The 22308-nt window shown below is 43.1% G+C and overlaps 1 protein-coding gene across 1 annotated transcript in view; it reads left to right on the top strand.

Moving 5' to 3' along the window:
- LOC129813190 (FERM domain-containing protein 6-like) overlaps positions 1-22308 on the top strand; it is a 52288-nt gene that overhangs the window by 4550 nt on the left and 25430 nt on the right. The window lies entirely within an intron of this gene.

Genomic DNA, 22308 nt, shown 5'->3' with positions numbered 1-22308 from the left:
TCTAGCTAGTCATTTCACATCCGTGACATTTACATTACCAAAGCAAGTGAAATAGACAAAAAAGAAAAGGGAAAATAAACAATGAACAGTAAATATTACACACACAAGTAAAAAAAAATATGTATAGACATTTCAAATGTTATTGACAGTGTTGTAACAATGTACAAATAGTTGAAATATGAAAGGGAAAATAAATACCGTTAAATAAAGGTTGTATTTACTATGGTGTTGGCGCTCCACTGGTTTCTCTTTTCTTGTGGCAACAGGTCACACATCTTGCTGCTGTGACTGCGCACTGTGGTATTCCACCCAACAGATAGGGGAGTTAATCAAGATTGGATTTGTTTTGAAATTCTTTGTGGGTCTGTGTAATCTGAGGGAAATATGTGTCTCTAATATGGTCATACATTGGGCAGGAGGTTAGGAAGTGCAGCTCAGTTACCACCTCATTTTGTGGGCAGTCTGCACATAGCCCGTCTTCTCTTGAGAGCCAGGTCTGCCTACGGCGTCTCTCTCAATAGCAAGGCTATGCTCACTGAGTCAAAGCTTTCCTTAATTTGGGGTCAGTCACAGTACACAGTAGCAGAATACCTGACCATTATCTGTTTAGAGCCAAATAGCGTTCTAGTTTGCTTAGTTTTTTTGTTAATTCTTTCCAATGTGTCAAGTAATAATCTTTTAGTTTTTCTCATGATTTGGTTGGGTCTGACTATGTTGCTGTCCTGGTTATCTCTCTGTATGTGTGGGCTTTGTTATGGAACTTATTGTAGAATTGCTATTTTCTGGATTTTGATCATTAGCGTGAATCGTCCTAGTTATGCTCTGCATGCATTATTTGGTGTTTTACGTTGAACACGGATGCTTTTGTAGAATTTTGCATGCAGAGTCTCAATTTGGTTGTTGAGTGGACCCCAGACCTCACAACCATAAAGGGTAATGGGTTATATAACCCGATTCAAGTATTTTAAGCCAGATCCTAATTGGGATGTCAAATGTTATGTTCGTTTTGATGTCATAGAAGGCCGTTCTTGCCTTGTCTCTCAGATCGTTCACAGCTTTGTGGAAGTTACCCATGGTGCTGATGTTAAGGCCGAGGTAGGTATAATTTTTTGTGTACTCGAGGGCAGAAGTGTCTAGGTGGAATTTGTATTTATGGCAACTGGACTTTTTTTTTTAGAACACCATTTCTGTCTTCCTGAGATTAACGGTCAGGGCCCAGGTCTGACAGAATCTGTGCAGAAGATCTAGGTGCTGCTGCAGGCACTCCTTGGTTGGGGTACAGAAGCACCAGATCATCTGCAAACAGTAGACATTTCACTTCAGAGTCTACTAGGGTGAGGCCGGGCGCTGCAGACTGTTCTAGTGCACCACACACCTTTTTTTTATGCGGTAACGTCAATTTTTCAACCATTTAGGAATAAGTAAAGACTTTGATTTCTGGGTCAAACAGATGGAAAATGGGTCTTAGAAAACCTCTCTCAGAAAAAGTCTTAAGTTATTGGATATACATAAAAACACAATGTTGAATTGAAGACCCTTGCCAACTAATATCAACACTAACATTTAGTTTGGATACATTTTTCTGCATTCTGTAAATTTAAGAAACATTGCCTTGTGCCTTGAAATTCTGTTACCAAAATCCCACATCTTGAAAATATTGTCTAATTTCTCTCCCTCATGAGGAGAGGGATAATGAAAGTTCACAAAGTAACAAGTAAAGATAGGCCTATCAATTAGGATTTTTACTGAGATCAATTTTGTTTATGAATTATTAAGTGTTTAAAACTCGAAATTCCATTACAAAATCGGTAACAGAGTTTCTGCAGTTGAATTGGCTACAATGAGAGGTCATAGTAGTCACAAACCAAAGTTAGGTTCTGTAGAGTAAAGAAAAGTATAGTACTGTACAGTACAGCACACAAGTTCAAATCAAATTGGTCACATACACATGGTTAGCAGATGTTATTGCGAGTGTAGTGAAATGCTTGTGCTTCTAGTGCAGCAATATCTAACAAGTAATATCTAACAATTCCACAACAAATACCTAATACACACAAATCTAAGTAAAGGAATTGAATAATAATATATAAATATATGGATGAGCAATGACAGAGTGGCATAGGCTAAGATGCAATAGATGTCATATGTATATACTGTATTTTATACCATGAGTAATGCAAGATATGTAAACATTATTAAAGTGACTAGTGTTCCATTTATTAAAGTGGCCAATGATTTCAAGTTGAGTACATTATAATGGACTATACTCTTCTGTGTTTTGCTGTACTATACTGAATTCTACTGTGCTGTACTATGATGTCCAAACTTGTGAAACGATAGACTTTGTTAGCAGTTGATGTTACTCATCAATAACACAGACCCCAAAGCAAATTAGGGAAAGGAAAATGGATGTATTCTTATTCAAATAGGACGAATCATGCGGGGAGGTAGATGTTCATGCTCCCCTGTGTTCAGTGATTCTCTCCTGTGGTTCTCTGCCGAACAAAGGGACGGGATGTAGTTTATAACCCAGCCCTAGCCTGTGGTTGACCAATTACAATTCTTTGCAAGAAAACTGGGCCAATGGCCAAATACCAAGTATCCTGTTTCAGACTCAATATATAGACAAATTCCCCCCATGTCTCTGCATTAATCCCCTGTTACAGAAAATCCACAATTTCCCTTGATCGTTAGTACTTTATTGACCTCTCGTCCTCTGTCTCTGCGTTATCTTCGAAATATTCTTAACTTCTATGATTGGTTCAGATTTGGTCTGGGCCATCCAAATTTGGTCTTGTTCGGGGTCAGAGCTCATGTAGAATAATACCCAAAAATACAAAGGAGGATTTAGCATATTTATATTTGTGTATCTATTTAGGATACATCACCATGAAGAGAATGACATTCATATCCATCATTATGCATTTATTTGTTGTATAGATCAGGAGCCCATGATGCAATTCCGTTACCGGGTGTAAATCCACTTCAATGATCAAAATAGATGTTTTCAATGTGTCATAGCACCCCATTCTTTCTGCAGACATCGTTGAATCTTAATTCGGAGCAGATATTTACATTTTTGGAAAACGTGGGAACAAAAAACTGAGGGGGGATTTTACAGAAATTCTGTTACCAAACGTGGCATCTGCACTGTTCTTCCAGAAAATGTGTTTTTGTAAAGTTGTCATTTTGTTGTATAGTTTGTTCACCTTTGAAATCAATGTTTTTTGTTTGGCATACAGTGCATTTGGAAAGTATTCAGACCCCTTTTCCACATTTTGTTATGTTACAGCCTTATTCTAAAATGGATTAAATGTTTTTTCCCTCATCAATCTACACACAATACCCAAATGACAAAGCAAAAACAGTATTTAGACCCTTTGCTATGAGACTCGAAATTGAGCTCAGGTGCATCCTGTTTCGTTTGATCATCCTTGATGTTTCTACAACTTGATTAGAGTCCACATGTGGTAAATTCAATTGATTGGACATGAATTTGAAAGGCACACACCTGTCTATATAAGGTCTCACAGTTGACAGTGCATGTCAGAGCAAAAACCAAGCCACGAGGTCGAAGGAATTGTCCATAGAGCTCCGAGACAGGATTGTGTCGAGGCACAGATTTGGGGAAGGGTACGAAAAATGTCTGCAGCATAGAAAGTCCCCAAGAACACAGTGGCCTCCATCATTCTTAAATGAAAGAAGTTTGTAACCACCAAGACTCTTCCTAGAGCTGGCCGCTGTGAGTAATCGGGGGAGAAGGGCCTTGGTCAGGGAGGTGACCAAGAACCCGATGGTTACTCTGACGGCGCTCCAGAGTTCCTCTGTGGAGATGGGAGAACCTTCCAGAAAGACAACCGTTTCTGCAGCACTTCACCAGTCAGGCATTTATTGTAGTGGCCAGATGGAAGCCATTCCTCAGTAAAAGGCACATGACAGCTCACTTTGAGTTTGCCAAAAGGCACCTAAAGGACTCTGACCATGAGAAACAAAATTCTCTTGATGAAACCCAGATTGAACTCTTTGGCCTGAATGCCAAGCATTACATCTGGAGGAAACCTGGCACCATCCCTATGGTGAAGCATAGTGGTGGCAGCATCATGCTGTGAGAATGTTTTTCCACGGCAGGGACTGGGAGACTAGTCAGGATCGAGTGAAAGATGAACGGAGCAAAGTACAGAGATCCTTGATGAAAATCTGCTCCAGAGCGCTCAGGACCTCAGACTGAGGTGAAGGTTCACCTTCCAACAGGATAATGATCCTAAGCACACAGCCAAGACAACGCAGGAGTGTCTTCGTGAGAAGTCTCTGAATGTCCTTGAGCGGCTAAGCCAGAGCCCAGACTTGAACCTGGAGAGACCTGAAAATAGCTGTGCAGCGACGCTCCCCATCCAAACTGACAGAGCTTGAGAAGATCTGCAGAGAGGAATGGGAGAAACTCCCCAATTACAGGTGTGCCAAGCTTATAGCGTCAAACCCAAAGAGGCTTGAGGCTGTAATTGCTGCCAAAGGTGCTTCCACTATGTACTGAGTAAAGGGTCCAAATACTTATGTAAAATTGCAAAAATGTCTAAACCTGTTTTTGCTTTGTCATTATGGGGTGGAGATTGATGAAAAATTTTAGAATAAGGCTGTAACGTAACAAAATATGGAAAAAGTCATGGTGTCTGAATGCTTTCCGAATGCACTGGCCATTTAAGTCTGTTACTTGTTCTACACTATATAAGTAATATGGCACTATTTGGGGGACAGCCCATGAGTATACTTTACCCTTTAGTCATATCTTATCCGTGAACTGTGTTCCTGGAGTTGAAAGTGTCTGAGGACGTTATGGCACAGTAACGTAAGACTGATGGCACCATGTTATCATCATTGAAACAGAGAGATACTCTCCCTCCCCTTCTGCCTGTCTTTTATGTCCAACTCCTCGAAGGTTGGTTCACACACACACACACACACACACACACACACACACACACACACACACACACACACATTTTAACTCTTATTTTCTTAAAACTGCATATTTGATTAAGGGCTTGTAAGTAAGCATTTCACGGTAAGGTCTATACCTTGTATTCAGCGCATGTGACAAATCAAATGTGATTTTACTCACTCGAACCTCCCTCTCATTTTAAAGTTGTCAAACAGAAAGAAGCCGTTGGCTAGCTCCCATTTCACCAACAGTAACAGTAACTATATTCTTTATCCAACACTGTGGTCAGATTCCTCCTCCTAGTGTCTATTAGTGAAATCTACCATCAGGACTAAAGGGAAATAGGTCACTCCATCCTTCCTGCAGGTGTCTGTTTCCCTTATTGGATTGCTTTCCCCTACCAGTCATACTTAAAGCGGTGCTAGACTACCAGTCATACTTGGTCTCCTTCTGGAGTTGGCGCTTACAGCGGTGCTAGACTACCAGCGGTGCTAGACTACCAGCGGTGCTAGACTACCAGCGGTGCTAGACTACCAGCGGTGCTAGACTACCAGCGGTGCTAGTCTACCAGCGTAGTCAGTGCTAGTATAACGTCAATTCAAGAATGTTGACTGGAGTGATTTAACCTCCCTGAAGATAAAATAGGTTTGCATCCAAAATGGCACACTTCCTTACTTTTGTGTGCTACTTTTGACCAGAGCCCATCGGAAATAGTGTGTCATTTGGGACGCATCCATAGTGTCTCACATCACGTTGAACTTCTATTAACTGTGGTTGTAAACATGATCTTCAGAACCAGGGGAGTATCCCAGGCTTCTATTGACTGTGGTTGTAAACATGATCTTCAGAACCAGGGGAGTATCCCAGGCTTCTATTGACTGTGGTTGTAAACATGATCTTCAGAACTAGGGGAGTATCCCAGGCTTCTATTGACTGTGGTTGTAAACATGATCTTCAGAACCAGGGGAGTATCCCAGGCTTCTATTGACTGTGGTTGTAAACATGATCTTCAGAACTAGGGGAGTATCCCAGGCTTCTATTGACTGTGGTTGTAAACATGATCTTCAGAACCAGGGGAGTATCCCAGGCTTCTATTGACTGTGGTTGTAAACATGATCTTCAGAACCAGGGGAGTATCCCAGGCTTCTATTGACTGTGGTTGTAAACATGATCTTCAGAACTAGGGGAGTATCCCAGGCTTCTATTGACTGTGGTTGTAAACATGATCTTCAGAACCAGGGGAGTATCCCAGGCTTCTATTGACTGTGGTTGTAAACATGATCTTCAGAACCAGGGGAGTATCCCAGGCTTCTATTGACTGTGGTTGTAAACATGATCTTCAGAACCAGGGGAGTATCCCAGGCTTCTATTGACTGTGGTTGTAAACATGATCTTCAGAACCAGGGGAGTATCCCAGGCTTCTATTGACTGTGGTTGTAAACATGATCTTCAGAACCAGGGGAGTATCCCAGGCTTCTATTGACTGTGGTTGTAAACATGATCTTCAGAACCAGGGGAGTATCCCAGGCTTCTATTGACTGTGGTTGTAAACATGATCTTCAGAACTAGGGGAGTATCCCAGGCTTCTATTGACTGTGGTTGTAAACATGATCTTCAGAACCAGGGGAGTATCCCAGGCTTCTATTGACTGTGGTTGTAAACATGATCTTCAGAACCAGGGGAGTATCCCAGGCTTCTATTGACTGTGGTTGTAAACATGATCGTCAGAACCAGGGGAGTATCCCAGGCTTCTATTGACTGTGGTTGTAAACATGATCTTCAGAACCAGGGGATTATCCCAGGCTTCTATTGACTGTGGTTGTAAATATGATCTTCAGAACCAGGGGAGTATCCCAGGCTTCTATTGACTGTGGTTGTAAACATGATCTTCAGAACCAGGGGAGTATCCCAGGCTTCTATTGACTGTGGTTGTAAACATGATCTTCAGAACCAGGGGAGTATCCCAGGCTTCTTTTGACTGTGGTTGTAAACATGATCTTCAGAACCAGGGGAGTATCCCAGGCTTCTATTGACTGTGGTTGTAAACATGATCTTCAGAACCAGGGGAGTATCCCAGGCTTCTATTGACTGTGGTTGTAAACATGATCTTCAGAACCAGGGGAGTATCCCAGGCTTCTTTTGACTGTGGTTGTAAACATGATCTTCAGAACCAGGGGAGTATCCCAGGCTTCTATTGACTGTGGTTGTAAACATGATCTTCAAAACCAGGGGAGTATCCCAGGCTTCTATTGACTGTGGTTGTAAACATGATCTTCAGAACCAGGGGAGTATCCCAGGCTTCTATTGACTGTGGTTGTAAACATGATCTTCAGAACTAGGGGAGTATCCCAGGCTTCTATTGACTGTGGTTGTAAACATGATCTTCAGAACCAGGGGAGTATCCCAGATTTTGTATTGATATGCCTGTGCATATCCTGTTGTGCCATACAATACCTTTCATCCACTAAGTTGTTTTTAACAGAAGGATTTGCCTCATTTAAAACAAAACGCCAGGCTGTGGGTGTCTTGTATATGAATAATACCAGTTTGTTTTTCCCAACCCTTTTATTTATGGCCACATACTCTACTCTGAGCGGATATGACGGTTGAGGGGATTTCTCTTCTCAGAGCATGGGTCTTCTTGTGCTAGTTTAGCATGTCACAGGGCTGAATACAGAGCTCCATGATGAGCCTCGAGGGAGGGGAGGGGAGCGAGGGAGGGGAGGGGAGCGAGGGAGGAGAGAGAGGAGCAGGTGAAAGAGCGAGGTGAGAAAGAGAGACTGCTGCTGACTGTTTATACATGCCTGGAAGCTCGGGCGGTTTGAGGTTTGTGTGTGTGTGTACTACTGGGGTGTGTTTGGGGTGTGTGTGTGTGTGTGTGTGTGTATGTAGTATGTAGGGCTGGGCGAATTGGCCTATAAATCATATCTATATTGTTTTCAAACTTATGGCCGATTCACTATATGTACAGTATCTCGCTTAAAACAAATCTCTAAATAAGCTTTGTTGTACAATTTTTAAAGGTCAAATTTAGTACATTTCAAACAGTCAAATCTCTAAATAATCTACGTAATTCAGTGTTTGTGAAATTATACCTAGACTAAATATAAGCCTTCCGCAACGTGATGTTTTTACAAAAATCACTGCTCTAGCTTACAGGTTTGTCTATGAAAAAGGCAATTTTGAGGATAAATTTAACCAGAACCATTCATACATAATGTACATTCACTAATAATGACTCATTTCTTATAGCAGGCATTATAGAACCTCACATGCAATAGCAAGTTAAAACCACTTGTCAGAGAGGAAGAACTGTTGGAGCTAGGAACATAAACATTTTGCTACACCCGCTAACATCTGCAAAATATGTGTACTCTAACAATACCATGTTTGTTGTTGTGAGTGGCATGGGGAGGGGCTTGGTGTGTGTTCATGGGAAGGTGCACACAGCACAGAAGGCGACGACGACGCAAAAGACATCATGAGAACAAGCGGACATAAACACTTATTAAAAACTAAAAACACAACTAGATTCTTGCGATACAGGCATTTGGAATAACGCTCTAAAACCATGAATTCGACAAAATCTAGTAACACCCTGCCCTAATTGTGTGTGTGGAACTGTGTACTACATCCTCTCACTCCTCTGCTTACTACCACATGGGAACCAGGTGTGAAATGATTTGAAACCTTTTCAAAAAAACATATTATTCCTAACCTTTTTTAGAGTTATTATTAACACCCTTAACTGTTGGTCTGTTCCAGCTCAGCAAGAATCGTCATGGTAACATTTTCTCTTGATTTAAGGTTCTACTCTAAATGACTTTTTATCTAAAAGTAAATCTTGTCCTTGGAAGGTAGTGAACGATAACAAAGTGGTTTAGAAATGATTACACCTCCCCTGTCCAGAAGCACCGTTGAGAAATGTTTTTCTTAATTCACTATGACGATTAAATTATCACAACTGAATAAGTGTGATTGCAGTCTATACCTTCTCCATGAATGTGTAGACAAGTTGAGTCAAAATATGACAGGAAATTGCTATTCATTTAGTCAATCATAATAACCGTTAGTCACCTTTCATGACTTCAAACACACCTTGATGATGCTGTCGGCTATGTTACAACATTTACTCTGACATGGCACCAGTGGTGGAAAAAGTACCCAGTAAAATCCTACTTGAGGAAAAGTATTTGGTTTGAAATATACTTAAGAATCAAAAGTAAATGTAATTACTAAAATATACTTAAGTATCAACTATAAAATCATTTCAAATTCCTTCTTTTTAAATGTTGTTTTATGGATAGCCAGGGGCACACTCCAACACTGAGACATACAGTGCCTTGCAAAAGTATTCATCCCTCTTGGCGTTTTTCCTATGTTGTTGCATTACAACCTGTAATTTAAATAGATTTTTATTTGGATTTCATGTAATGGACATACACAAAATAGTCCAAATTGGTGAAGTGAAATGAAAAAATAAAATAATCAAAATATAACTTGTTTTCAAAAAAATAATCAAAAAAATGGAAGTGGTGTGCATATGTTAACACCCCCTTTGCTATGAAGCCCCTAAATAAGATCTGGTGCAACCAATTACCAAGAAGTCACATAGATTGCACACAGGTGGACTTTAATTAAAGTGTCACATGATCTGTCACATGATCTCAGTATATATACACCTGTTCTGAAAGGCCCCAGAGTCTGCAACACCACTAAGCAAGGTGCACCACCAAGCAAGTGGCACTATGAAGACCAAGGTGCTCTCCAAACAGGTCAGGGACAAAGTTGTGGAGAAGTACAGATCAGGGTTGGGTTATAAATAAATATCAGGAACTTTGAACATCCCATGGAGCACCAATAAATCCATTATTAAAACATGGAAAGAATATGGCACCACAACAAACCTGCCAAGAGAGGGCCGCCCACCAAAACTCACAGACCAGGCAAGGATGGCATTAATCACAGAGGCAACAAAGACCAAAGATAACCCTGAAGGAGCTGTAAAGCTCCACAGTGGAGGTATAACTTAAAGATCGCTGTACACCAGCATGAACCCATCCAACTTGAAGGAGCTGGAGCAGTTTTGCCTTGAAGAATGGGCAAAAATCCCAGTGGCTAGATGTGCCAAGCTTATAGAGACATATCCCAAGAGACTTGCAGCTGTAATTGCTGCAAAAGGTGGCTCTACAAAGTTTTGACCTTGGGGGGTGAATAGTTATGCACGCTCAAGTTTTCAGTTTCTTTTTTTATGTCTTGTTTGTTTCACAAGAAAAAATATTTTGCATCTTCAAAGTGGTAGGCATGTTCTGTAAATCAAATGATACAAATCAATTTTAATTCCAGGTTGTAAGGCAACAAAATTGGAAAAAAATGCCCAGGGGGTGAATACTTTTGCAAGGCACTGTAATTTACAAACAAAGCGTTTGTGTTTAATGAGTTGGCCAGATCAGAAACAGAAGATGACCAGGGATGTTCTCTTTAAGTGTGTGCATTAGACCATTTTCCTGTTCTGCTAAGCATTCAAAATGTAACAAGTACTTTTAGGTGTCAGGGGAAATGTATGGAGTAAAAAGTACATTATTTTCTTCAGAAATGTGGTGAAGTAAAAGTATAAAGTTGTCAAAGACCAAAAAACTACTTAAGTACTTTACACCACTGCATGGCACCCTATCCCCTATATAGTGCACTGCTTTTGACCAGCAGCCATAGGGGATCTGGTCAAAAGTCGTGCACTATATAGGGAATCTGGTCAAAAGTAGTGCACTATATAGGGAATCTGGTCAAAAGTAGTGCACTATATAGGGAATCTGGTCAAAAGTAGTGCACTATATAGGGAATCTGGTCAAAAGTAGCGCACTATATAGGCGATCTGGTCAAAAGTAGTGCACTATGTAGGGTGCCATTTGGGACATAGACCAGGCGTTCAGACTGCTACAGACTATTGAGTCTCTTGATTCCTTGGCTTAACCTGTTAAACTGGCAGTGTATTTTAATACCACACCTCCATGTTCAGGTATCGTGACACCTCCGTGAATACCCAAATTAAGTTAGAAGATTTGCTGGATTCTGATGACACTTGAAACTATATAAGGCTAAGCCTTTGCAGGATTAGTCACCCCCCCCCCCCCCCCCCCCCCCACCACCACCACCAGTATTTGGCATAATATACACATGTCATGAAGACAGCACCATGATGCCCTGTAGTATATAGTTAATACCATTCACATGTCATGAACACAGCACCATGATGCCCTGTAGTATATAGTTAATACCATTCACATGTCATGAACACAGCACCATGATGCCCTGTAGTATATAGTTAATACCATGCACATGTCATGAACACAGCACCATGATGCCCTGTAGTATATAGTTAATACCATTCACATGTCATGAAGACAGCACCATGATGCCCTGTAGTATATAGTTAATACCATTCACATGTCATGAACACAGCACCATGATGCCCTGTAGTATATAGTTAATACCATTCACATGTCATGAACACAGCACCATGATGCCCTGTAGTATATAGTTAATACCATTCACATGTCATGAACACAGCACCATGATGCCCTGTAGTATATAGTTAATACCATTCACATGTCATGAACACAGCACCATGATGCCCTGTAGTATATAGTTAATACCATGCACATGTCATGAACACAGCACCATGATGCCCTGTAGTATATAGTTAATACCATTCACATGTCATGAACACAGCACCATGATGCCCTGTAGTATATAGTTAATACCATGCACATGTCATGAACACAGCACCACGATGCCCTGTAGTATATAGTTAATACCATGCACATGTCATGAACACAGCACCACGATGCCCTGTAGTATAGAGTTAATACCATGCACATGTCATGAAGACAGCACCATGATGCCCTGTAGTATAGAGTTAATACCATTCACAACTTTCTACTTCAGTTAGACCGTGCTGATGGAAATCTAGTTGGGGCCAGTCAGTCTGCGTCCTACATAGCACCCTAAAATAGGCTGTTATTTCCCCGTCAGACAAACAAACATGTCTGGAGGCTGATCTTATGGAGTGGGATGTGGTATGGAATTTTACACTGATATTGACCCTAATGTCTTTCTTATGCCAGCACTTACAGCACGGACTAAAGTGGTAACTGGTAACCATGGTAATAACACAGTTGGTTACAACGTTTCATAGTGAAACACAAGGATGAAATTCTTGGCAAAGGCAGACACCTCTGACCTCTGCTCCGATGCCTGCCCTTGGCAGTATGAGTGGATTGTTAGGTGCTGGAGACGATGAGTGATATTTGATTGCCAAGGAAACACTTTGTCATAACCTCTTTTCATATCAACAGTTATTTGCCTGAGGCTTATCCTGGTGCTCTGAGGTGTAGAAGACCACTATCAGTAAGAGGAGAGGATCATGTGAAGTTGCATCTCATGGCTATTCCTGCAGGCTGGCATAGAGAAAGAGTGGATGTAGTATAATGGGCCATTGCCCTTATTACAAAGCGTTGCATCACATTGGATCATATGATATGATACAATCTGCCCAGTGCCCCGCCCACATTTCTGATCCATCTTCAGTAAACCTGAAACTGTTTAATCTAGTGGTGATGTTATCTGATCTCACTCAGTTTGACGCTATCTGGTTGATTCTAACTGAATGTAGAGATAATTACAAGCTATATTAACCTTGCTCCTTCTCGCTCTGTCATTTTATTTATTCTCTACATTGATCATAACACAATGAAGATATCATTCCAAACTTAAACTAGACTTATGTTCAACTTTAAGGTTTTATTTATTTTATTCACTTTCTCTACTGTTTATTTCTCTCTTGTGTCTGTGAACCCTCCCTCTCTCCCTGTTCCAGTGGAGCTCTGCCAGCCAGGCCTACTGCAGATTGTAAGCTACTCAGCAGCTATTTTTATTTATTTATATATTTATATTTAAGTCAGTTAAAAACAAATTCGACCTAGAAACAGTGGGTTAACTGCCTTGTTCAGGAGGCAGAATGACAGATTTTTACCTTGTCAGCGCGGGGATTCGATATAGCAACCTTTCGGTTACTGGTCCAACGCTCTAACCACTAGGCTACCTGCCGCCCCTGATGAACCAGAGTTAGCCAGAGGACCGCACTAAATAGTCATCATTTCCTCTTCTGCCGCTCTGTTTGATCTGGGACAGATGCTAGGAAGAAGTAGGACGTGGTTTTGGGGGTCCACAGAGGTGATTTCTAGCTGGAGTCCGTCTGTGTGCCAAAACAAACATGTTTTGTCTGACAATGACAATGGATTTGTCAAGAGCACAAAAAACACATCTGGGACTATACATTTGAGATGCAGCTGATATACAGTGTATGATTGAGGGCAACATTTCCCTACCAAATGCCCAAACTAAGTGAGACCAGGGGAGGGCCACACTGACCTGTACCAGGGTCCAGCTGCTCTTCCAACTGGAGAGGGAAAACAAAAATCTGTTGTTATTAGCCAGGTCAGCTCAGTCTGACGACACCACTGTATCCTGTCTGTATTGACCTAGCATCTACATGACTCATCTTCTCCGCACTTCTTTTCTTCATATTCCTCTTCTTCGTCCTCTCTATTGTGTAATGTTTACGATTACATATCGTAATGCTGCCTGTCAATCCTTCCTGTCAATCCTTCCTGTCTCTATTACCATAACTTCCTGGAGCTCAGTGGTACACTGTTTCTCAACATACAGCACATGTCTTCTATACACAGTAGAGGAGTAAAGAGGGATGGTACAGGGGTTCCCAACCTTTTATACTCGCGGCCCCCTGAGCAAACATCTCTCCAGGGTACGCAATGACTAATATGACCAGAAGACCTGATGATGCACGACCCAATTTGGAAATTGCTCCTTGTGCATTCTACTATTACAACATTCAAGAGTAAGTTTAAAGCCGGATTGGGTTCCCCCTGCCGACCCCACAGTTTGGGAAGCACTGGGATAGTAGAAACCTGATGTTCATCCGTCGTCCCCCACATTCTGGTCGTTCCTTTTCCCCCACTAGCAACACTCTTAGAAAGAGAGTTCAACTGTCCTCATAGGAGGACCTTATGAAAACAACTCTTTTTGGTTCCAAATGGAACCCTTTCGACAATACAAGGTTCCACGTAATTACTAAAAGGTTCTGAATAGAATAAAAAGGGTTGTTGGTGATGAACAAGGTTCTAAACGTGTAGCTAGCTCCCCCATCGTTCTGTACATGTCTCTACATCCCTAACATTCCTGTTGAATCAAAATATTCCATTCCCTATCCCGTGGAGGCGTCGGGAATGTTTGCATGTAGCCTGTGTATGCAGGAGTCGGGGTACATGGAGACGTGGGTGGGTGGGTGGGTGGGTGTCAAAGGCCGCCATTGTTGGAATGAAAAGCAGATGTTAGTATGGAACTCGCCTGACTGCAGCAGTTTCTCACTGCTGTGCATTGAGCTTCCCTCTTTCCCTCTTTTCTCTCTCTCTGGCTCTCTCCATGTCTCTTTTGCTCTCCCTCACTCGTATCTTTGTCGGTGTGTGTGTGTCTCTCTCTCTGTCTCTCTCTCTCTCTCTGTCTCTCTCTCTCTGTCTCTCTCTCTCTGTCTCTCTCTCTCTCTCTGTCTCTCTCTCTCTCTCTGTCTCTCTCTCTGTCTCTCTCTGTCTCTGTCTCTCTCTGTCTCTCTCTGTCTCTGTCTCTCTGTCTCTCTCTGTCTCTCTCTGTCTCTCTCTGTCTCTCTCTGTCTCTCTCTGTCTCTCTCTGTCTCTCTCTGTCTCTCTGTCTCTCTCTGTCTCTCTCTGTCTCTCTCTGTCTCTCTGTCTCTCTCTGTCTCTCTCTCGTCTTAATCTCTACATGTATTTTATCTAAAACTGTTCTTTTTTTCTCCAGTCCGTTTCTCTCTTCCTTCTCTCTCTGTAATATTAAAATGTGTTTCTCAGCCACCCCTGCCTCCCTCTGGTTTTAGTCTGTCTGTTCGTGTTCCAGGGGATTTCTGGCCCAACCCCTGTCTATAGTCCTGGAAGGGTTCATATAGGAGCACCCCACCCCTGTGATGTCAAACAAGGCATTGGGAGAGACAGAGACATTCAGATATTTAAAAATGATCTCTGTCTCAATGGTGTTAAGTACTTAAGTAGTAGTTTCAAGTATTTTTTTAAGTTTTTGGGGTTAACTGTACTTTACTATTTGTATTTTTGACAACTTTTACTCCACTACATTCCTAAAGAAAATAATGTACTTTTTACTTTACATACATTTTCCCTGACACCCAAAAGTATTCGATACGCATCGAATGCTCGGACAGGACAGCAATATGTTCCAATTCACACCTATCAATATAGCACGTTGTCATCCCTACAGCCTCGGATCTGGCGGACTCACTAAACACAACTGGTGTGTTTGTAAAGGATGTCTGAGTGTTGGCGTGTGCCCCTGTCTGTCTGTGAAAAATAAATAAATGGAAACGTGACGTTCGGTTTACTTAATGTCAGGAGTTTGATGTATATAGCTTTTACTTTTTCCACAACTGTACTGAAGTACATTTAAAACCAGATACTTTTGGACTTTTACTCAAATAGTATTTTACTGGGTGACTTTTACATGAGTCATTTTCTATTAAGGTATCTTTTACTTTCATTCAAGTAGGACATTTTAAGTACTTTTTCCACCACTGCTCTGTTGTATTTCGGGGCTCTTCTGTGTCGTGGGTCTGCCTGGCTCTGAAGCTAGCTTGCCACGTTGACAGAAATACTCCATCCTGGCCGCTATCCCGGGCTGAAGGCAGGAAGTGGGTCTCTCTTTCTGTCTGACTGCTGGGCTGCTGCTGTGGACACTGCTCTGGTGTTGAATCACTATTAGTGATGGGAAGTTGTGTACACTGCTCTGGTGTTGAATCACTATTAGTGATGGGAAGTTGTGGACACTGCTCTGGTGTTGAATCACTATTAGTGATGGGAAGTTGTGGACACTGCTCTGGTGTTGAATCACTATTAGTGATAGGAAGTTGTGGACAATGCTCTGGTGTTGAATCACTATTAGTGATGGGAAGTTGTGGACACTGCTCTGGTGTTGAATCACTGTTAGTGATGGGAAGTTGTGGACAATGCTCTGGTGTTGAATCACTATTAGTGATGGGAAGTTGTGGACACTGCTCTGGTGTTGAATCACTATTAGTGATGGGAAGTTGTGGACACTGCTCTGGTGTTGAATCACTATTAGTGATGGGAAGTTGTGGACACTGCTCTGGTGTTGAATCACTATTAGTGATGGGAAGTTGTGGACACTGCTCTGGTGTTGAATCACTATTAGTGATGGGAAGTTGTGGACACTGCTCTGGTGTTGAATCACTATTAGTGATGGGAAGTTGTGGACACTGCTCTGGTGTTGAATCACTATTAGTGATGGGAAGTTGTGGACACTGCTCTGGTGTTGAATCACTATTAGTGATGGGAAGTTGTGGACAATGCTCTGGTGTTGAATCACTATTAGTGATGGGAAGTTGTGGACACTGCTCTGGTGTTGAATCACTATTTAATGATGGGAAGTTGTGGACAATGCTCTGGTGTTGAATCACTATTAGTGATGGGAAGTTGTGGACAATGCTCTGGTGTTGAATCACTATTAGTGATGGGAAGTTGTGGACACTGCTCTGGTGTTGAATCACTATTAGTGATGGGAAGTTGTGGACACTGTTCTGGTGTTGAATCACTATTTAATGATGGGAAGTTGTGGACACTGCTCTGGTGTTGAATCACTATTAGTGATGGGAAGTTGTGGACACTGCTCTGGTGTTGAATCACTATTAGTGATGGGAAGTTGTGGACACTGCTCTGGTGTTGAATCACTATTAGTGATGGGAAGTTGTGGACACTGTTCTGGTGTTACATCACTAGCCTACTGGGCTGCTGTGGACTGTTCTGGTGTTTCATCACTGGTCTGTTGGGCTGCTGTGGATGAATAGGGGATGGAAGGCAGCAGTAATGTTAGTATCCAGCCCTCTCACACAAAGCCTTCATGCCAGAGATGGAAGATCCCCAGCCTGGAATCCAAGTTGAAACCATGGTGAAAATGATTATCTCAGTGTGGACTCCAGGCTGGATGAAAGAGCAGGGAGTCTGTGTAGAGCTCCATCTCTAACAGTCTATGGAACACTGGGATGTCTAATGTGTTGATTAGACATGACACAATCGGGTTCTAAACCATTAGTGATCTGATGACTCACCCCTCTCTCTCACAGTGTCCTACTGACTGACGGTTTACCCCTCCTCACCCGGCCCGCCCAACACAGGCATCCTCGTCATTTAGCTCAACTGTACTGAGTTTCAAGTTTCCCTTTTTCTCTATTGTCACGTGCACAAGTAGAGTGAAATGCCTTTGTCGCTGAGTGGTGTTATTACTACGTTGGGAGTGAGGATTATATTCCTACCTGAAAGTGTAAAAGGTTATGTTTTAATAGAGGACACAGCTGAAACCACAGCATTAGATTAACTTCTTTACTTAACAAGATAATATAACTTACAGGATGCTATTAAATATAATGTAATTCTTACCTCACCAATACATCTCATGACCATAAGGAATAACACGATAATATGATTATTTATATTGTACATACATTTATATACACAGTTGGGGTCTCACACATAATGACAAATATTTTATTACATAAGTCATTGATTTTATTTATGTTTGGTACTAGAGTAGGTAAAGAAAAGGTCAGACATGATGGATAATGGTGGCTGTTAGCACGCCCTCCCCCTCTCTCTCTCGCTCTCTGTGTGTTATGTTGTAGAGTGAGAGAGTGATCCAATTATGTCAATCTTTCCCCTAATTAACCTTCATGCCATCACACACACACCTGCTGCTGTGTAGTGTGGGGATGGCTGCTGTGTAGTGTGGGGATGGCTGCTGTGTAGTGTGGGGATGGCTGCTGTGTAGTGTGGGGATGGCTGCTGTGTAGTGTGGGGATGGCTGCTGTGTAGTGTGGGGATGGCTGCTGTGTAGTGTGGGGATGGCTGCTGTGTAGTGTGGGGATGGCTGCTGTGTAGTGTGGGGATGGCTGCTGTGTAGTGTGGGGATGGCTGCTGTGTAGTGTGGGGATGGCTGCTGTGTAGTGTGGGGATGGCTGCTGTGTAGTGTGGGGATGGCTGCTGTGTAGTGTGGGGATGGCTGCTGTGTAGTGTGGGGATGGCTGTTGTGTAGTGTGGGGATGGCTGTTCTGTAGTGTAGTGCGGATGATGGCTGTTCTGTAGTGTAGTGCGGGGATGGCTGTTCTGTAGTGTAGTGCGGATGATGGCTGTTCTGTAGTGTAGTGCGGGGATGGCTGTTCTGTAGTGTAGTGCGGGGATGGCTGTTCTGTAGTGTAGTGCGGGGATGGCTGTTCTGTAGTGTAGTGCGGGGATGGCTGTTCTGTAGTGTAGTGCGGGGATGGCTGTTCTGTAGTGTAGTGCGGGGATGGCTGTTGTGTAGTGCGGGGATGGCTGTTGTGTAGTGTGGGGATGGCTGTTGTGTAGTGTGGGGATGGCTGTTGTGTAGTGTGGGGATGGCTGTTGTGTAGTGTGGGGATGGCTGTTGTGTAGTGTGGGGATGGCTGTTGTGTAGTGTGGGGATGGCTGTTGTGTAGTGTGGGGATGGCTGTTGTGTAGTGTGGGGATGGCTGTTGTGTAGTGTGGGGATGGCTGTTGTGTAGTGTGGGGATGGCTGTTGTGTAGTGTGCGGATATGGCTGTTGTGTAGTGTGCGGATATGGCTGTTGTGTAGTGTGCGGATATGGCTGTTGTGTAGTGTGCGGATATGGCTGTTGTGTAGTGTGCGGATATGGCTGTTGTGTAGTGTGCGGATATGGCTGTTGTGTAGTGTGCGGATATGGCTGTTGTGTAGTGTGCGGATATGGCTGTTGTGTAGTGTGCGGATATGGCTGTTGTGTAGTGTGCGGATATGGCTGTTGTGTAGTGTGCGGATATGGCTGTTGTGTAGTGTGCGGATATGGCTGTTGTGTAGTGTGCGGATATGGCTGTTGTGTAGTGTGCGGATATGGCTGTTGTGTAGTGTGCGGATATGGCTGTTGTGTAGTGTGCGGATATGGCTGTTGTGTAGTGTGCGGATATGGCTGTTGTGTAGTGTGCGGATATGGCTGTTGTGTAGTGTGCGGATATGGCTGTTGTGTAGTGTGCGGATATGGCTGTTGTGTAGTGTGCGGATATGGCTGTTGTGTAGTGTGCGGATATGGCTGTTGTGTAGTGTGCGGATATGGCTGTTGTGTAGTGTGCGGATATGGCTGTTGTGTAGTGTGCGGATATGGCTGTTGTGTAGTGTGCGGATATGGCTGTTGTGTAGTGTGCGGATATGGCTGTTGTGTAGTGTGCGGATATGGCTGTTGTGTAGTGTGCGGATATGGCTGTTGTGTAGTGTGCGGATATGGCTGTTGTGTAGTGTGCGGATATGGCTGTTGTGTAGTGTGCGGATATGGCTGTTGTGTAGTGTGCGGATATGGCTGTTGTGTAGTGTGCGGATATGGCTGTTGTGTAGTGTGCGGATATGGCTGTTGTGTAGTGTGCGGATATGGCTGTTGTGTAGTGTGCGGATATGGCTGTTGTGTAGTGTGCGGATATGGCTGTTGTGTAGTGTGCGGATATGGCTGTTGTGTAGTGTAGTGCGCGGATATGGCTGTTGTGTAGTGTAGTGCGCGGATATGGCTGTTGTGTAGTGTAGTGCGCGGATATGGCTGTTGTGTAGTGTAGTGCGCGGATATGGCTGTTGTGTAGTGTAGTGCGCGGATATGGCTGTTGTGTAGTGTAGTGCGCGGATATGGCTGTTGTGTAGTGTAGTGCGCGGATATGGCTGTTGTGTAGTGTAGTGCGCGGATATGGCTGTTGTGTAGTGTAGTGCGCGGATATGGCTGTTGTGTAGTGTAGTGCGCGGATATGGCTGTTGTGTAGTGTAGTGCGCGGATATGGCTGTTGTGTAGTGTAGTGCGCGGATATGGCTGTTGTGTAGTGTAGTGCGCGGATATGGCTGTTGTGTAGTGTAGTGCGCGGATATGGCTGTTGTGTAGTGTAGTGCGCGGATATGGCTGTTGTGTAGTGTAGTGCGCGGATATGGCTGTTCTGTAGTGTAGTGCGGGGATGGCTGTTCTGTTTTAGACAGGAAGGAAGTGATGGTTCTACACCAGTCACACACACACACACCTCCTGGACGTGGCCCATCAAAAGCTCTTTGCTGAGTGTGCTCAGCCAGCCTGACCTGATACACTGCTACCAGCTGTCAGGGTGTGTTGGTGTACATCAGAACACGTTTGAATAGCGATGAAATAGATCTCCATGAACAGTTGTGTTATCGCTGCATCGTTGCACAAAGCAGGGAATCAGTTAGTTACACACAATGATTTATATAAACTCAGCAAAAAAAGGAATGTCCCTTTTTCAGGACCATGTCTTTCAAAGATAATTTTTAAAAATCCAAATAACTTCACAGATCTTCATTGTAAAGGGTTTAAACACTGTTTACAATGCTTGTTCAATGAACCATAAACAATTAATGAACATGTACCTGTGGAACGGTCGTTAAGACACTAACAGCTTACAGATGGTAGGCAATTAAGGTCATAGTTATGAAAACTTAGGACACTAAAGAGGCCTTTCTACTGACTCTGAAAAACACCAAAAGAAAGATGCACAGGGTCCCTGCTCATCTGTGTGAACGTGCCTTAGGCATGGTGCAAGGAGGCATGAGGACGCAGATGTGGCCAAGGCAATAAATTGCAATGTTCGTACTGTGAGACGCCTAAGACAGCGCTACAGGGAGACAGGACAGACAGCTAATCGTCCTCACAGTGGCAGACCACGTGTAACAACACCTGCAAAGGATCGGTACATCTGAACATCACACCTGTGGGACAGGTACAGGATGGCAATAACTGCCCGAGTTACACCAGGAACGCACAATCCCTCCATCAGTGCTCAGACTGTCCGCAATCGGCTGAGAGAGGCTGGACTGAGGGCTTGTAGGCCTGTTGTTGTAAGGCAGGTCCTCACCAGACATCACCGGCAAAAATGTTGCCTATGGGCACAAGCCCACCACAAAACTGTTTGACCCTCCAGCATGACAATGCCAGCAGCCATACTGCTCGTTTTGTGCGTGATTTCCTGCAAGACAGGAATGTCAGTGTTCTGCCATGGCCAGCGAAGAGCCCGGATCTCAATCCCATTGAGCACGTCTGGGACCTGTTGGATCGGAGGGTGAGGGCTAGGGCCATTCCCCCCAGAAATGTCCTTGAACTCACAGGTGCCTTGGTGAAAGAGTGGAGTAACATCTCACAGCAAGAACTGGCAAATTTGATGCTGTCATTGAGGAGATGCACTACAGTACTTAATGCAGCTGGTGGCCACACCAGATACTGACTCCCCCTCTATGTTCAGGGACACAATATTCCATTTCTGTTAGCCACATGTCTGTTGAACTTGTTCAGTTTATGTCTCAGTTGTTGAATCTTATTATGTTCATACAAATATTTACACATTTTAAGTTTGCTGAAAATAAACGCAGTTGACAGTGAGAGGATGTTTATTTTTGGTCTGAATTTATATACTCTAGATGACTGATGGGGGTCACTGTTCTGAAGCTACAGTGCCTCCATCTTGGCACTCCCTCACCATTTACAAAATATTTTGGAAGCTATAGAAATACATTTACGAACGTCTAATCTGTTTTTCACGTTTATTATATTAGACACCTTAATGCATACTTTTAAATTATATTATGTGAGCTAAAAAGGAAGAAAAAATATATTTGTCAAGAATTCCTGAAAATATAATTTTGGGGAGATTACTAATGTTACTGTCCCCACTACAACAACGTTTTTAAATATATGTAATTTTGTCCTTGAATCGTTTGATTATAATACTGTAGAATTCCATTCCTATGGAGGACTGCTCCTACTGGGGAATGTCAATATGGCCGACCGGTGGCTTCTGTAAGGACCGACGCTGGAGATGAGAAGCGGGTACAAGTCAACATTTGAATAAGAAACAGATATGAAACAAGACAGGCACAGCGTCAGCACACGGGCAACACAACGACATTTGACAATCAATGCAGCAGCAGGGAACATAGATGGGGAATTGACAAATATAGGAGAGGTAATAAACAGGTGATTGAGTCCAATAATACGCTGATGCGCGTGACGGGGAAAGGCAGGTGTGCGTAATGCTGGGGGAGCCTGGCGCCGACGAGCGCCAGGGGGGAAAAGCGGGAGCAGGCGTGACAGCTTCAAAGCCTCTTAATGGTCCATGCATAGCATCAGCAATCCAGGGTTTATATACATCATGGGTTGCATGGCACGCCCACCCTCATCTTCCTCCCTCTTAGCCACAC

Source organism: Salvelinus fontinalis, chromosome 16 (assembly GCF_029448725.1).
Source record: "Salvelinus fontinalis isolate EN_2023a chromosome 16, ASM2944872v1, whole genome shotgun sequence".
Classification (NCBI taxonomy): domain Eukaryota; kingdom Metazoa; phylum Chordata; class Actinopteri; order Salmoniformes; family Salmonidae; genus Salvelinus; species Salvelinus fontinalis.
This window is presented reverse-complemented; position numbering and strand designations above follow the sequence as displayed.